Below are 15,061 nucleotides of genomic sequence, written 5' to 3'. Positions count from 1 at the left end.
TTAATATTTAGTGAATTAAGCGTCGAGTAATGATAATTAAAGTATTATTTAGTATTTTAAAATTACCAAACGACACGTCTTGATCATTGTTAATGTAATTTACTATTACATTATTATGGTTGGTAAGCAACACTGTTTAATACATTGATCTGTCCCGGATTGCACGAACTTTTTTTTGATTGGTGTATCATTAACAACTTACTTCGCTACAAGTATTTATTCTTGGAAATAAGTCTGGTCGAAAAATATGGATTGCCATAAAAGCTCATGCTGCAATTTCTCAATATTTTTCTATATGTACCCTAAAAAACTCGACAAAAAATAGTAAAAAAATTCGTGCTGATTTCAGATAGTATAATTAATAAAATCTATGAATTTTTAGTTGTTGTTAAATAAATGAACAACTTTTTTTTCGCTCAGAGTACGTTTATTACAGCACGCTCTCTCTGTACTTTCTCCGGGCTTTTTTTAATTTCGAACGTGATTGTGAATTACATTAACATTGATCAAGACGTGTCGGTTGGTAATTTTTAAATACTAAATAATACTTTAATTATCATTATGCGACGCTTAATTCACTAAATATTAATAATTTGATTTCCTTCATAAGTGACGAAAATTTTGTTTTATAATTTTACTTACCTTGTCTTGTACATAGTATTTTTTTAAATTATGTCTTAGTATTGAAACGTTATACATGCAGAGCTTACATCATTACATAAACGTGTCATGACACTTTATGTATAACGTACATTAAAAAAAAAAAAAAAAACTACAAGCATTTTTTTAATAAAAAAAAAAAAATTTATTATTTTGCTTTGTTGAAATTGTCTATAGTGACAACTCGTCGCATGTACCAAGCGTACAAAAGGCAAGAAACCAACAAAATGTTTTTTTAATACAAAAACCTAACGTATAAAAATTGTACAGATGAGAAAAAAAAAAAATCATCAGTGAGATTCGAAAGCTGGCAAGTTTGACTGGGGCAAAAGACTTAGCCTGCGCGGCTATCGTCGATTGTACTCTTACTTGACAAGATGTCATATTTAAGTTATGAGAAGTTGGCGGGGCTTAGGTTAAAGGTCTGGGTAGGGGGGCTCTCCCGCTTCAGCTTGCTCTATGGAGAGAGGGTGGTTGCGCACTGCGCATGCGGTGAACTCCCGAAAATCTGGGAGCCTTGGTATAGATTAAATCGATACAATACATATTACATTCTTACGAAAAGAAAATCAAGCTTGGCAATAATTCCACTTTGATTTTATCATTTACTTGTCATAAAATGTTATTCTTATTAGGCGTTTAACGACTGGTAGTAATAAAAGAAGCATGTAGAATGAGTATGTCACTAATGAATCACAATTATAAAATACTCTTCTTTATAGAAATTCGAGTTTCAGTTAGGCAAAATAATAGAGATCATACAACCTTCGTATATCCTTTGCTAGAAGTTATTATCAAGTTTATCAAGTTAAGTTGAAACGTACAATATACACACATCTTTCAAGCTACTTAAAATTTTACCAAGAACATTCAAAAGTACTTCTGTACAGTTAATATTAGAATCTACAGGGCCTTAAATTTGTCTGACAGCAGCATCAGTAGACTTAGATGTTGATTGTAAAGCTTTGTCACCTTCTAATTTTTGTCGTACTGTATGCATTTTTTTCTGAAGTTTCAAATCTTTCTAATCCATTTTTCTTTATTTTTTTTTTTATCGTTTTCTAATTTGCACCACTCATTGGTTATATCTTTCTCACTAAGGAAAATGTATTTACTGCAAAAATCGTGCTAAGAATTCGTAAAAATCAATGTTCAATGCATAATAGTTTTATATCATTGATACATGTAGCTGTTATACCAACTTCTGGAAGAAAACTATGTATTTTATTTTTTTTTTATTTTTTCAATGTTAAAGCAATAATTATCTTCTGCTTTGTCGTACAGCTCTGGATAATAGTGAATGCATTAACTATTATATTATGATGACAGATTGAGAAGTAAAATAAGATAAATAAAAGCTGGGATACCGTTTTTAAATGATTGTACACATGAGACAATTTTCCGCTGGTGATAAGGTAAGTATAATACTAACTACAGTACTACAAGTAGTCGTACACAAAAACTTATTTCAATTGCATTACTCTTATTAGACAATGAGCCAGCAACTTCACCGTCGTGATTATGTGCTCACATGCCCGCAATGTATGTATATATGCTTAATTCCGCAAATACTGTATGAAGCCAGATTCTTAATGCGTGTGAGAAGACAGCATACTTGACAAAAATTAATTTGGATCAACTAAATATTTTTAAGGCCAGTACCGCCAGGTATCATGCGTCGGAAGAATTGAGAACATGCGGATCAGACCCCAGCTGTAAAGTCACACGATACCTACCTGCTAAGAGTAAGATAGACAACATAATCATGTTGTTTCCGCGTCGGTATACTTTGTGGAAGGCAGTGTCAGTATTCCCACATAGTATGGGTAAATATGATTCTGTTCCGCAGTAAGCATGTATATGAATAAGTATATTTAATGATTCAAGGCCCATTTGATCATGTTTGTTAATATAGAATCTCATGCGTGTAGTATACTCAGAACAATGCTAGCCAAATTCTAAGAAAAACAATACGATAGCTCGATGGTTTTAAAATAAAACTTGTGACCTATTCATAAGATAAATCTTATTCAGGAATTTATTGCAACAAGACTTATAGTTTTCAATCAATTTTATTTTATATATGATCAAGAACATGTTTGTCATGGAACTCCTAAAATTTCATAGTTTTTTTTATAACTAAAAAAATGATCGTTCAAGATTAACATAGAAAAATCAGTGAAAAAATCTTTTTTTTTTTATAGTTGTAATAACTATACACCTAATTTTGATTTATTATTCTTCTTAATCAATATTCTTAGAAAAACTTACCGAAAGAAAGTGCACATCAAAAATTTTTTTTAGGGACAACAACTATTTCATGGCATTAAGAAACGCATGGTATTATTCAGTATCATTTTTTTTTTTTTTACTTTTTGGCAGCTAATTATTCAACTAAAACTGCATGGATTCTAAACAAAAACTTTTTTGTTCCAAGAAGTGTCCAAAATAGATGCAAAATTCTTAATTTAAACCGTTTAACATTACGTGTCAACACACTACGGTGCTCCACTTAGTGAACTTTGGGTGAAGCTAAAACAGGGGGACACTAGTATTATATAATTAATTTTTTTCCCTTTTTTTTCTTTAAGATACCAAACAACTATTTTAGGTTCACTTAATAATTTTTCAAAGTTAATTTTGTTTGCTAATTAAGGTTATGTTATTACTTATTTAACGATTTATCAATTCACAAAATTTAACACAACTATGATAAATTAATTACCACGTTAAAAAGTAAATTGGACTCATCTTACCAGGCTATAATAAATTAGTTAATTAAGTTTTGAAACTCAAAAGGGTTGCGAACCACTAAGGAATTGATTCTATACTGTTGGCCTTAAGATTTTACCCAAGCTTATTAGCTAACATAAATACAATGGATCATTTATTCAATGTGTAACAAGCTCATCTATACTTTCTGATAGCAAACGCTTTTGTGAATTTTACAAAGGTTGGTTAAGATAAAATGACTCAGGGCTTAACAAGATCTCATATAAATGGTTTGAATGACTGATATTAGAAATTAAAACTAAATCACTAAAAGATCCTTGGATTAGGCGATTGTAATTCGAAGCAAGAGTACGTAAAATCTAATCTTTCCAATATTATTTGTAATTCCTATTTCACAGCATAGGGTGCCTTCAATGACTTCCTCGATCAGTTCGATGAATCGATTACGCTAGACGAATTGGTACTCAACCGGAGGCCATGGCGTCGCAGTCAGCCATTTTTCAGCTCCTTCGCAATAAATTTTTAATATTTACAGGCAACCTGCAAGAGTGGAAACTTTTTAAGGATCTAAAAAATCCCGAAAATAACTTGCTCATTTATTCGTAGATACTGTTTTGTTCATTGATCCATAGACGTAATGAAACTACCACTGTAGTCAAGTTTCATCACTTTTGATCTCATTTTTCTGGAGAAGCAGCCAAGCTTATGAAAAGTTTGTCCATAACGGCTGAAAACTATGAAGTGTGGGATAATCTTTGCAAAAACTATGGTAGCAAGAGGTGATTATTTGCCAACTAAGTGAGAAGGATCTTATCTTGCCGAGCGATGAGATATGATTCGTTTAATGAACAGAAGAGGCTTCAAATCAAAACGCTAACCCTAATCGACTCTCTGATCGTGATGGGCATGATATTGGTAACGCAGATTCATTTATCAAATTTTAATTAATTAATTATTCAAAATTTCTTCTTTCATCAGTTGTCATTTTAAGAAGGAATGGGCAAGCGCAGTTTTTAAAGCCGTCTCCCTCAATCAAAACCTACAACTGCTCACGCATTGAACTCAGAAAATTCCCAATGCCCTCTTTGCAAGGAGTCGCACTCCTTCAAATCGTATACTGCCTTTTAAGAACTCATTTGAACGTTTTAAGGACGCAATTTAATCGTTAAGAATGAATCCACTGAGGATAAGGAGGCAGAGTCAGAGAAGGAAAGCTCGTTTTCCATTCATCAAGGAAATAAAGCTGAAAGTGGGCAGGGATTGGATGTTTTCCGTTGTACCACTCGTGTTTGTTCCTTGATTGACCATGGCTTCCAGTGTTCCTTGATATCTTAATATATTTGGGATTTACTTAATTTGAAACAGTGAAAGGCTAATACTTAGCTTGTCGGTCTGGGTGATGTAGTGATATGATAATTATGAGTTTCAAATTTGATGGAAGTGAGCCCTTATTTTCGATCAAAGACATCCTTTAAAATCAAAGTATTAGTACTTCTCCATGTTTCCTCGTACTATCTACCTAATAAGTCATCAACTTCTATATCAGCCAGGTTCAAGAGTTTACTTTTTGCTGATCCATGGCTTATGCTCGATGACCGAATCGACATAATACTTGGTGCCACAGTTGACACAGAAATAGTAAGCAATATTATTAAAAAAGGCTTACCACACGAACTTGTCATCACAGCTTTCAAACTTGGATGGTTGTTGTTGGGACCTATTGGGAATTAAAGAACCCACGACTTAGTACCAAAAATGCAAAGATTATTTCTTGAAAATCTATATTAGAACTGAATCAGGCTTCTTCGTAGTTAGTTCATCTTTTAAAGTTAATCCTTCTGTTCTGGCACCCCATGTATCTAGGGGACATTCATTAATTACGTAAGGTTCTCTGAGGGAGGGGGAGGGGTCGAAAAATTGTACATGCCCTTATCTGGGGGAGGGGGGTACCATATTCTTACGTAAGATTGCACGTACAATGAATGATAAAATTATGTACAAATACATAAGATAAAAGAAATCATCATTTAAATGATTTTAAAAACCCCGCTTGATTTCTGTGCTGGTGAAAAATGGCGGCTGTAGAAAGGACTACACTCTATTTCATAGTCTCTAGCTGCCGCCGTTAATATTAATCAACAACTTCCGCGCTGCGTGTATCGACTGTCAGATGTCAGCCTAAGCCGGCACTTGTTTTTTCTTGCCGGGTATCTGCAATGGCTACGTACAACGATTTGTACCAAGCTTTCAACAAATGTTATGCAAGTAGGCTTACAAAAAAAGGATTCAAGATGAGTGCAATACGCGTTGAAATTATTTTAAGAAGCAGGTTAAGAATCCTCTGATTTCTGTCTCTGAAGATTTTCCTGTCCAGATAATTTTTAGGTTCTCCCCAATATTTTATTTAGAATGTTGTACTTAAGCTGGACTTGATCTCATTTATTTTAGTTATTTCATTTCCTGCTAGTAAAATATCATCAACATACAATACTAGTTTCACCATTTGGTTATTTTTCCTCCAAGTAAGGTTGTATTCTAAAATAATGTTTTAGTTAGCTCTTAGGTTGGCATCTACCCCCACCTTTACTTAACTAACCGAGCGTGTGTTCAGGCACAGTAAACATCGTTTAGTTAATCAGCTGATTTTAGAGCAATTTTTTGAGTAGAACTTCTATACTGTAGAAGTAGAGTCGTACTCATATTAGCTGTTTAATAAAACACTACCTTAAAGCGAATACTGGAAATGAATATCTTTTGACTGCATCGTCTGCGTCCAAAACTTACTCCAAAATCAGCTGATTAACTAAACGGTGTTTACAGTGCCTGGACTTACGCTCGGTTAGTTAAGTAGAGATGGGGGTAGATACCAACCTAAGAGCTAACCATAACGTCATTTCCGAATACGCCCTAAAAAGACAAGGCTCATAAATATCTCTTTCAAGACCAAGTTTTAAGGCTTCCTCGGTAAAACGTTTATTCCATCTTTTGGGACTTATGCGAAGACCATAGATTGATCTTTTGAGCAGATGTACATTTTTGCCTTTGTGCTCATCTGAACTACATTCTGTTCCATCTTGGATTTCCATAAAAATATCTTCTTCTAAAGTTCCATTGAGGAAGGCAGATTTAACATCCATCTGACAAACGTCGAGATCGTATTTATTAATAACGGCAAGGGCTGCTCTTATTACCGCCAGTCTGGAGACAGGGGCATAGATTTCTCTGAGTTAATACTCCTTTCTGTCTTTGAAACCTCTGATAACCAGTCGTGCTTAATAAATAGGTTCTCTATTTGGACCAACTTTTCTTTTAAACACCCATCTTGAGTCTATAGTGTATACTTTGACACCATTTTTATCTAATGATGGTCTATTTATTATTTCCCACACTTTATTGGTTTCCATAGATTCAAGTTTTTCTCTGATGGCTTGTAGCCACTGTGTTTTATCATATGAATTTGAGGCTTTTCTGTACGAGGCTGGATCTAAGTTAGTTTTGGCTAAGAAGACATAAGTTGTTTCATCCTCTAGTCATGAATTTTCTTGCTTTTTAATGTTAATGGTAGGTACCCAACTGGTATCATCAAGAGCAGGACCTTTTTTTGTCAGTCTGAAATGAGATAAAGTTGGTCTGTTGGTCCTAGCTTTTCTGTTTCGTAGCTTTCTAACTTGAGTGTCTATTTCCTTAGTTGTCTGATCAGCCCCTCTTTTCTTCGGTCGACCTCTCTTTGCCTTAGGGGCAGTGTTTGAATGATCAGACTCTGGAGTGTGCTTTGAATTCTCCGGGTTGTCATACACAAGATCCGATTGAAACTTTAAATCTTTCATCAAATTACTTTCTGTTGAGTTAGTTATGTTTCTGTTAATATTTCCATGTACAATTTTCTCTTTAAATTTAACGTTTCGAGATATTGAAAATTTCTTTGTTGAGGGATGCCATAACAAGTAGCTGGTCAACGTATAGCCTACTAGTATAGCTTTTAAAGCTCTCGCTGAAAATTTCGTTTTAACTATTGGGATTTTAGCGGAAGCTAAGCACCCAAAACGTCTAATTTTATGTATATGAGCCTTCTGAGTTTTACTAATTTGGCTTACCAAAGTTTCAAACTTGATGCTGGAATGTGGAGTTCTGGCTAAAGTCCGCATACTAATTGGCAAACGAAAGTCAACCATCAGTGCTCTGATGTTCCATTGTATTGACTTATTAAAACGCTCTGAAGTACCATTTAGCTCTGGAGTATGTGATATCGAGAATTCGCCTAAAATTTTTTCTCTCTCCATGACCTGTGAAAATTTTCCACCAGTAAATTCCGTGCCGTTATCTGTCCTGATAAAGCATACTTTATCATCACTGCCTAATAGACTTCTAACGTGTTTAAGATATTCTTCTAGACACTCTCCTGCAAGACCTTTGTTCTTTACTACGTATGCCTTGGCATTTCTAGAATAGTCGTCTATCAATACAATTATAAATCTGTTTTCACCTGGATACGAATCTGATTTTATTGGACCCATAGTATCCACATGTATTCTTTCTAACGGTTTAGATACTCTGACTCTGACTTCTGAGAATGGCAATTTTTCCATTTTAGCTAATTTACATACTTCACAATCTATTATGGAATCTTTGAATTTAATCGTGATAATATTGCCTCTGATTTCTGTAGTTGCTTCAAATATTTTAAGAACGTATGCCCCACTTTAATATGCCACAATAAGCCATCATGTACTTTTTCCTGAAAGTTCAGAGTTTCATTTGATTTCGTATCATTTTTAAGCATGAACTTATGTTCATCTGAGATTATGTTTTGACTTGAAATTTTCTTTAAATTGCCAAAATTATTCCATTTCTCCCTCCCAATTTCAGACTGATTTCACCTTCACCATCAATAACAATGTTAGCAAATTTATTCTTATTTGCACTTTTAATAAATTCGTAGTTAGATTTTTTGAAATTTGTTAAAATTAACCCTTTATTGACAATGTAATGAGTTGCTCCGGAGTCTGCAATAAAAGAAATTTTAGTTTTGGTTATCGTCTTAATATTATTAGTATTACCTGTTAAGATTGCTTAAAACTTGTTTTTCTGTTGTTGCTTTGCTTGAAAGTTCAAAGCACTTAGTTTTTTATGAATTCGACTATTGCCTCTGAATTTATTAGTACCCCTATTTCTGTTTTTACTGCTACCTCTAAGATTATTATGCATATTATTTTTATAGTTACACCGATAACACTTTGGCTGCTCTGATGATTGACCTCTTGTTACTAGGTTAGCTCTAGCTTGCTCTGATCTAGTCTCTGAGTGTTGATTACGTTCAGCCTGTAATTATATTGAACTTTTTTTCATTTCATTAAGACTCATTTCCGACTTTACGGTCTGCCTTCGCATCACATTAGCAGTTCGCAGTTCCGGGAACTTATCAGCAACAGCTTGATAAAATGTGGACCTCTTTTCTACCTCCACCAGGGATATCATACTATCTAAATTTTCATATTCTCTCAAAATGTTATCAAAGCGATCAATAAAACTATTTACATTTTCCTTAGGAGCGACTTTCAGATGAAATAATTTTGCTCTGACTGAGGAGGCTGTGATATTGGCTTCGGCCATTCTGAAATTAAGCAGTTTACTCAATACCATTTTGGGATCCTTAATGTTTATAATCTTTTTGTGATAATGTTGAATATTTCTCGCCCTCCATGTTATAATTATATGTTGTATTTTTCTTGATCTTTTGGGGCAAATAACAAAACTCTTGGTTTTTCTTTTAGCGACGTTTCGTCGACTGGAAAGTCAACCTCTTCAGGCTTTATTAACAACTAGCAGCCCCCCGTCTCGGCTTCGTCCGAGACTTACTAAATAAAACACCGTAGTGTGTTGACATGTAACGTGAAACATTTTAAGTTAGAAATTTTACACATATTCCTGATACATCTTAGAACAAAAATCTTCTTATTGAAAACATATTTTTTCGAAATCCACATAGTTTATTTGGTCAAATAGTGTGTAAAAATTCAAAAAAATAATTATGCTAAAAAGTACCGTACGTTCTTTATGCCATAAAATAATCGGTAGCCATAAGAAGCCGTTGATTTATACAGTTTCTCCCGTATAATTCACGAAAACGGCTATTTTTTTAAGCTGTTAAGATTTTAAACCCCCAAAAAATTTATATTAAAAAAAAATTCTTTTTCTCAAATCTCACAATTTTATTACCTGGGTCCGTACCATATAACTATTTTTCTGTACATCGGCCTATATTACAACATAGGCCCGCGAAGCTAAAAAAAATTACATGGTACGGCTCCAGAGCAACAAAGTCTTGGACCTTAAACCCTACATTTTTATTGCCACAAAAACACAAATACATTTTCTACTCATTAAAAAATCTGAAGTAGGATCTTTAAAGATTTCAGAGATTGCTGTAAGGGTACAATGAAAAGCTGATCTCTCACGTAATGAACTCTTTCGTTGTCGATTTTGACGCTGCTGTTTCAATCTCGATAAATTTTCTGCGTCAGTTTCTTGACGCCTAAGTAAAATTGTATTTATTAGATACACTTAGAGTTTTTCTTCCAATTCATCCTCCTGCGACTTTTGGCATGCTTAAAATTTGTGTGACCCCTAAAGGCTGTTTTCTGTCAACTTTGTTAAGTTCTAATATATTTGTTGGCAAGGTAGTTCGACGTCCGATGGTCCTAAAAAAGACCGGTGAGCTTCTTAAGTTAACTCTTTCTTGACTGCAGTTAACAGCAATTGTGACTGCCTCGATACCTCAGGGTGATCTTCTCTGGCTTGCTGTTGAAGACCCAGACTAATTGGGAGAAAAATTAAAAAGTCCGAAGCTTTGGGGCTAGTTTTAGTGCTCTTTCCCAACGTCTCCCGGTATAACGTCAAAGATGTTGGTGTCTAAAGCACCTTTTTCATTTGCAGATTCAGTTGTTTTGGTGATCTTAGATGGGAGATTGATTAGTGATACTTGTCCAGTGGAGGCTGTCCCGTTGGCTTAAGTTTTTTTTCCTTCATAGCTGTTATAGGTTTGCCCAACGCAGACCTTGGAGAGGATCAGTGATTCCTGGTTGAATGCTTAGAGCCGAAAGGGTAGTACAGGGTGGTCGGTCACCGGGTTTTCCAGCCTTGCAAAGAACAACTCTGCAGGTGACGTCTGCTAGTAAATGGCTGACTTAGTTTAATAGTGCCCGTCTTTAGTTAATATACTCTTTTAGTCAACGAATTGCTTCCGGAAATGGTAATAAAAATGTAGTTGTTGGCAAGGTAGTTTACACTTAGGTGGATCCTAAAAAGAACCGATAAAATTGGTGGTTAAGTAGGGAACTTAAATACTTATAATGGCCCTAAAAAGGGCCAGTGGTGAAACTTCCAGGCTATTCTTATTTCTGATGATGAAGAGCTGGCTACGGTTGCTTGATTCTTACCCTGGGAGTCTCGATGTACGGATACTGTGATGGAGGGAGGTACGCCGCTGACCAAAGAATATTTCGTCTCGGGTCGTTCCCCGGATAACCAACCACCTATCGTTACACGGGAACATGTGGGTAAGCGCGTTGGGGACGCGATGACCAAGAAGGTAGCCGTTGTGGCTGCCCATGCCTCTCAGAGCTGTTTTTCCATGCTTACATTTGTAGCCACAAATTCTCTAACTGCACCAGGTGGGATGGTGGAACTACCACACAACTCTGATGAGTTGGAGCAGATTGTGCTCTGGCTGGATATGTCTCCTGGTATTGTGGCAGAGATGGCATCGGTTGGAATTAATTTTTTTTTAATTGATCGCACTCGTCGAGATTTAGGGTGAATGGACACCTAGGTCCCTTCCCCCTTAGAGAAGAGTGTCATCCGTAACCGGGATATCCAGCTGCAAGACTATCATCAGCATTCTCTATACAGCTCGTTGAATTGCCGTAGCTCGACTACAACACTATGGAGACGCTTTAGCCTATAAAAACCACACTTATTTAATTATGTTGCAGGTAGCTTCGATTTTATGTCGACGCCACCTAGCAGATTTTGCTGAACTAAAGTGAAAATCTGGCGTATTTTTGCAAAACTTTCAGCTCATTTATTGCTATTGTTATTAAATTTTTTAAGATAAAAACTATACTAAAACCATTTAGGAAGTATCATGAATCAGTGTGCAAAATTTCAACAAAATAGGTTCAGTAGTTTTCGTGGTTAGCGATTACAACGGTTTTAGCGCTTTTGCTTTGTATATTAGTAAGATAATAATGAATTTTACAATGGCTAATGAATATGGATACATGTAGTGTAAAAATAATAAACGGAATACCTTATTGAAAACCGTGAAGGAAACTTTAACGTGTTGAGCAAATAACTCACACGCGAGTCAAAATGGCAAAGGCGCCCACATTATAATGACCATCGTTTTTATAGCCAGGCACATATATACGCACATACAAATTTCGCAATTCAACGACCGAAATTTGTAGTTTACATGTCGTACTTATAAACGAATTAGTTCTAGAAATAAAGTATATTTATTATTATTGTTAATAAAGCCTGAAGAGGTCGACACTCCAATCGACGAAACGTAGCTAAAAGAAAAACCAAGAGTTTTGTTATTTGCCCCAAAAGATAAAAAAAAATACAACATATAATTTTTGTGATAATGTTCATCTGAATAGTTAATTTTTAATTCTCTGACTAAAATTTTCCTACTTTCAATTTCATCTGAGGTGTAATTTTCTTCCAGGTTGTCATTTTCAATAACATCCGATAGATCATTTGGTTTATTAACTTTGAAATTAAGTAATCAAGCCACACATTTTAGGATCTTTTCGGAAGTTGATGTTATGGCATTGGCTGCCTTCTTCACTTTAGTGGACAGCAGAAGGAGTTTCTCGACTGCTACGTTCCAGGTTTCCAAAACGTCTGATTGTTCTGATTGAATGTTACTGGCTTCTGATCTCTGATGTTGACCAGTGTTTTACGTAGAATCAGAATTATGAATTATTGTATGCTCTGGTTTATTCAATTCTGTGAAATAATTATTCTAGATTGTTTGGATTTTCAAATCAGAGAAATCGCTTGTTTACTAAACAAGCATCTCCTGTAGACCTCTCTAAATAAATGATCACATTCTATATCTCTAAAAAAAAACATTAAACGGAAAAGGAAATAAAATTCTCGATGGACAAAGCAATTATACCTTTATTCAAACAAGACTCTATTAATACATTAATTGATTTTTTTTCCGTTTGATTATTTCACAATATTTTGTTCGTGACTAACGTGACTTTTTTACTTAAAGACGTCAGTTACAGTAAGCAGGGTATATTGAGGTGGAGCTAAGGGGAGCTGAGACTCACTTTTGTTCATACAACTGTATAGTAAAGGGATCTCATTGGGGACTACCCACTGCGCGATTTAAAAATTATCTCTTTAAGTTTTTGAAAATTTTTGGAAGAGTATTCTAGCTTTTTTTTATTATCTTACTTTATTTGTATTTTAGTGTTTAAAAGATGATAATAACAAAAATAAATTACAAAAATTGTACTAGAATAAAATTTTTTAGATCTTTACTTCATTTTACTTTTCAAAACTTTATTATTTTAAGTACGCTTTAATTTTTCGGTCAAAGTCACAACATTTTATATCTAGCCTTACGTCTTGAATAATGCAAAAATTAGTATTAGGAAAACAATCACAACAAAAAAATACCAAACACTCTCAACATGTTAGTTTGAGTTAAATAACAAACGATTATTTTGCAAAAACTGTTAAGAAACTTAAATGTTCCAGAAAACTATATTCTTACTAATAAGCTGACAATTTGAGCATGAAACTACATTATTCCATAACTTAAAAACATATAACAGTATCTAATACTCGCTCCGTACAACACTTCAAAACAGCGCCACCAACGGAAAAATGTGTTCATACTTGCTCACTAAAGCACATGTATTACTTATAAAAAAAATTTTTTTCAGCATGCGACAGTGAAAAAATTACTATTGACTAGAAACTTGTTAACAATACTAATAAAACTCAACTTAGTTATTAGAGATCCGTTAATGCCTCAAAGAAAAAATATGAGGCATGATGGCCCATAACGGAATATGTTATTTTTCCGAATAAGTACCGTACCTCCATTTTTGCCCATGCAGATAGCGCTGTTCCAGACTGCTGCATGGAGCAAATATAAAGTTTGAAGATCCTGCAATTACTATAGGTTGAATTGATCATTATACTCAAATTTATAAGACTTTTTGAGAAACTAACACAGTTATGCTTTTGTTTTAGTTACGCCAATTTTTGCACAGTTTTTGATGTGAGTGAACATTTCAGTGGGCTTTTGCACGGGAATTTTGCAATTAAATAGTGACTTATTTTTATAGAAAAAAATGTGATAAATCTTATGACATCCGCATTTTTATCCGTTATCGTGGAAAATTTTAAGATATTCTATGTCAAAGTTCACTTAGCGTAACGTTACTCTTTGAGATTTTATATAGTAAATGTAAATCAAATGTAACATCATGATCTTTTTACAAAAATATATTTTTATAAAAAGTATTTCAAAATTACCATAAATATTTTTAAAAAAGATTCCACACATTTTTTAGATTTTCTTTAAGTAAGTGTTAGTTATCGTGAAAAATTTTTGATGTTTGCGTTCGATGTAAGTAGCTACGAAAGTCTCTATAATAATGCATGCAAAAAAACGCAATGTCATTTGCTACTTGACAATTTTAACCGATTTTATTAACGTTTTCAGAATAGATATGAGCAGGTTTCAAGATTTTTTTCAAGGTGAATATAAATGAAAAAAATATAACAGTTAATTAACAGAAAATTATTTTTTTAATGAGAAAGCTGCACTTTTCTACACATCGATTACATTTTTAAATAAGAAATGAACCATCCTTATCCTAAAATTTACTAATCAAAAAAAAAAAGTAATTTAAACTTTCATCATAACACTTAAAAAGTATCACTCTATAAACACATATTTCATTCGATGCAACTCTAGCTTAATGATAATCCAAAAAATATTTTTAATATGAAAGCCAACTCATAAGATGTTTGGATTAACATTACAAAAAGTTCAGGAAAAACCTTCCTACAAAAAATTTTATTTAATCAGCCCTCTTCACAAGATAAAAAAATTATATCAATGGCTTGGACTGCTATCGCATCTGTGTTACTTCTGAAAAAATGACCAACAAAATTTGTTTTTTGCCTTTTGATTAAAACAATAATAAAAACGTGCTTGTTAGTTGGTATTAGAAAAAAATTAAGACAACTAGATTCTTTTATTTTAAATAAAGCTATTACAATTTCAATCAAAGGCTTGAGAAATTAAATACTCTACAATGAATACACTTACTATATCAATAAAAAAATTCTGAATTATTTGAAAGGAGATGTAAAAACTCGTTAGTGCATGACGCACACGACGGGGAGGATGGATCAGATTAAAACGTTAAAGTAAATTTTTCTATTCGAATTCCAAACAGTATTCATAAAAGCTTTTCATCCAATAAATTGCATTTAAAAATGAGAGCAAGTTTTATGTTAATGATAAATTTAATTATAGTTGATGTTGTATTCAACTATACAAGGATGAAAGAAGTAAATTATCAAAATATAGAATTGAAGCAGAAATTGCAACGAGAAAAGAAATTGG

The sequence above is a fragment of the Copidosoma floridanum genome, unplaced genomic scaffold, assembly GCF_036245765.1.
Source record: "Copidosoma floridanum isolate Cflo_tuat_1 unplaced genomic scaffold, Cflo_Japanese_pri ptg000006l, whole genome shotgun sequence".
In the NCBI taxonomy this organism is placed as follows: Eukaryota; Metazoa; Arthropoda; class Insecta; order Hymenoptera; family Encyrtidae; genus Copidosoma; species Copidosoma floridanum.
Note: the sequence above shows the minus strand (reverse complement) of the source record.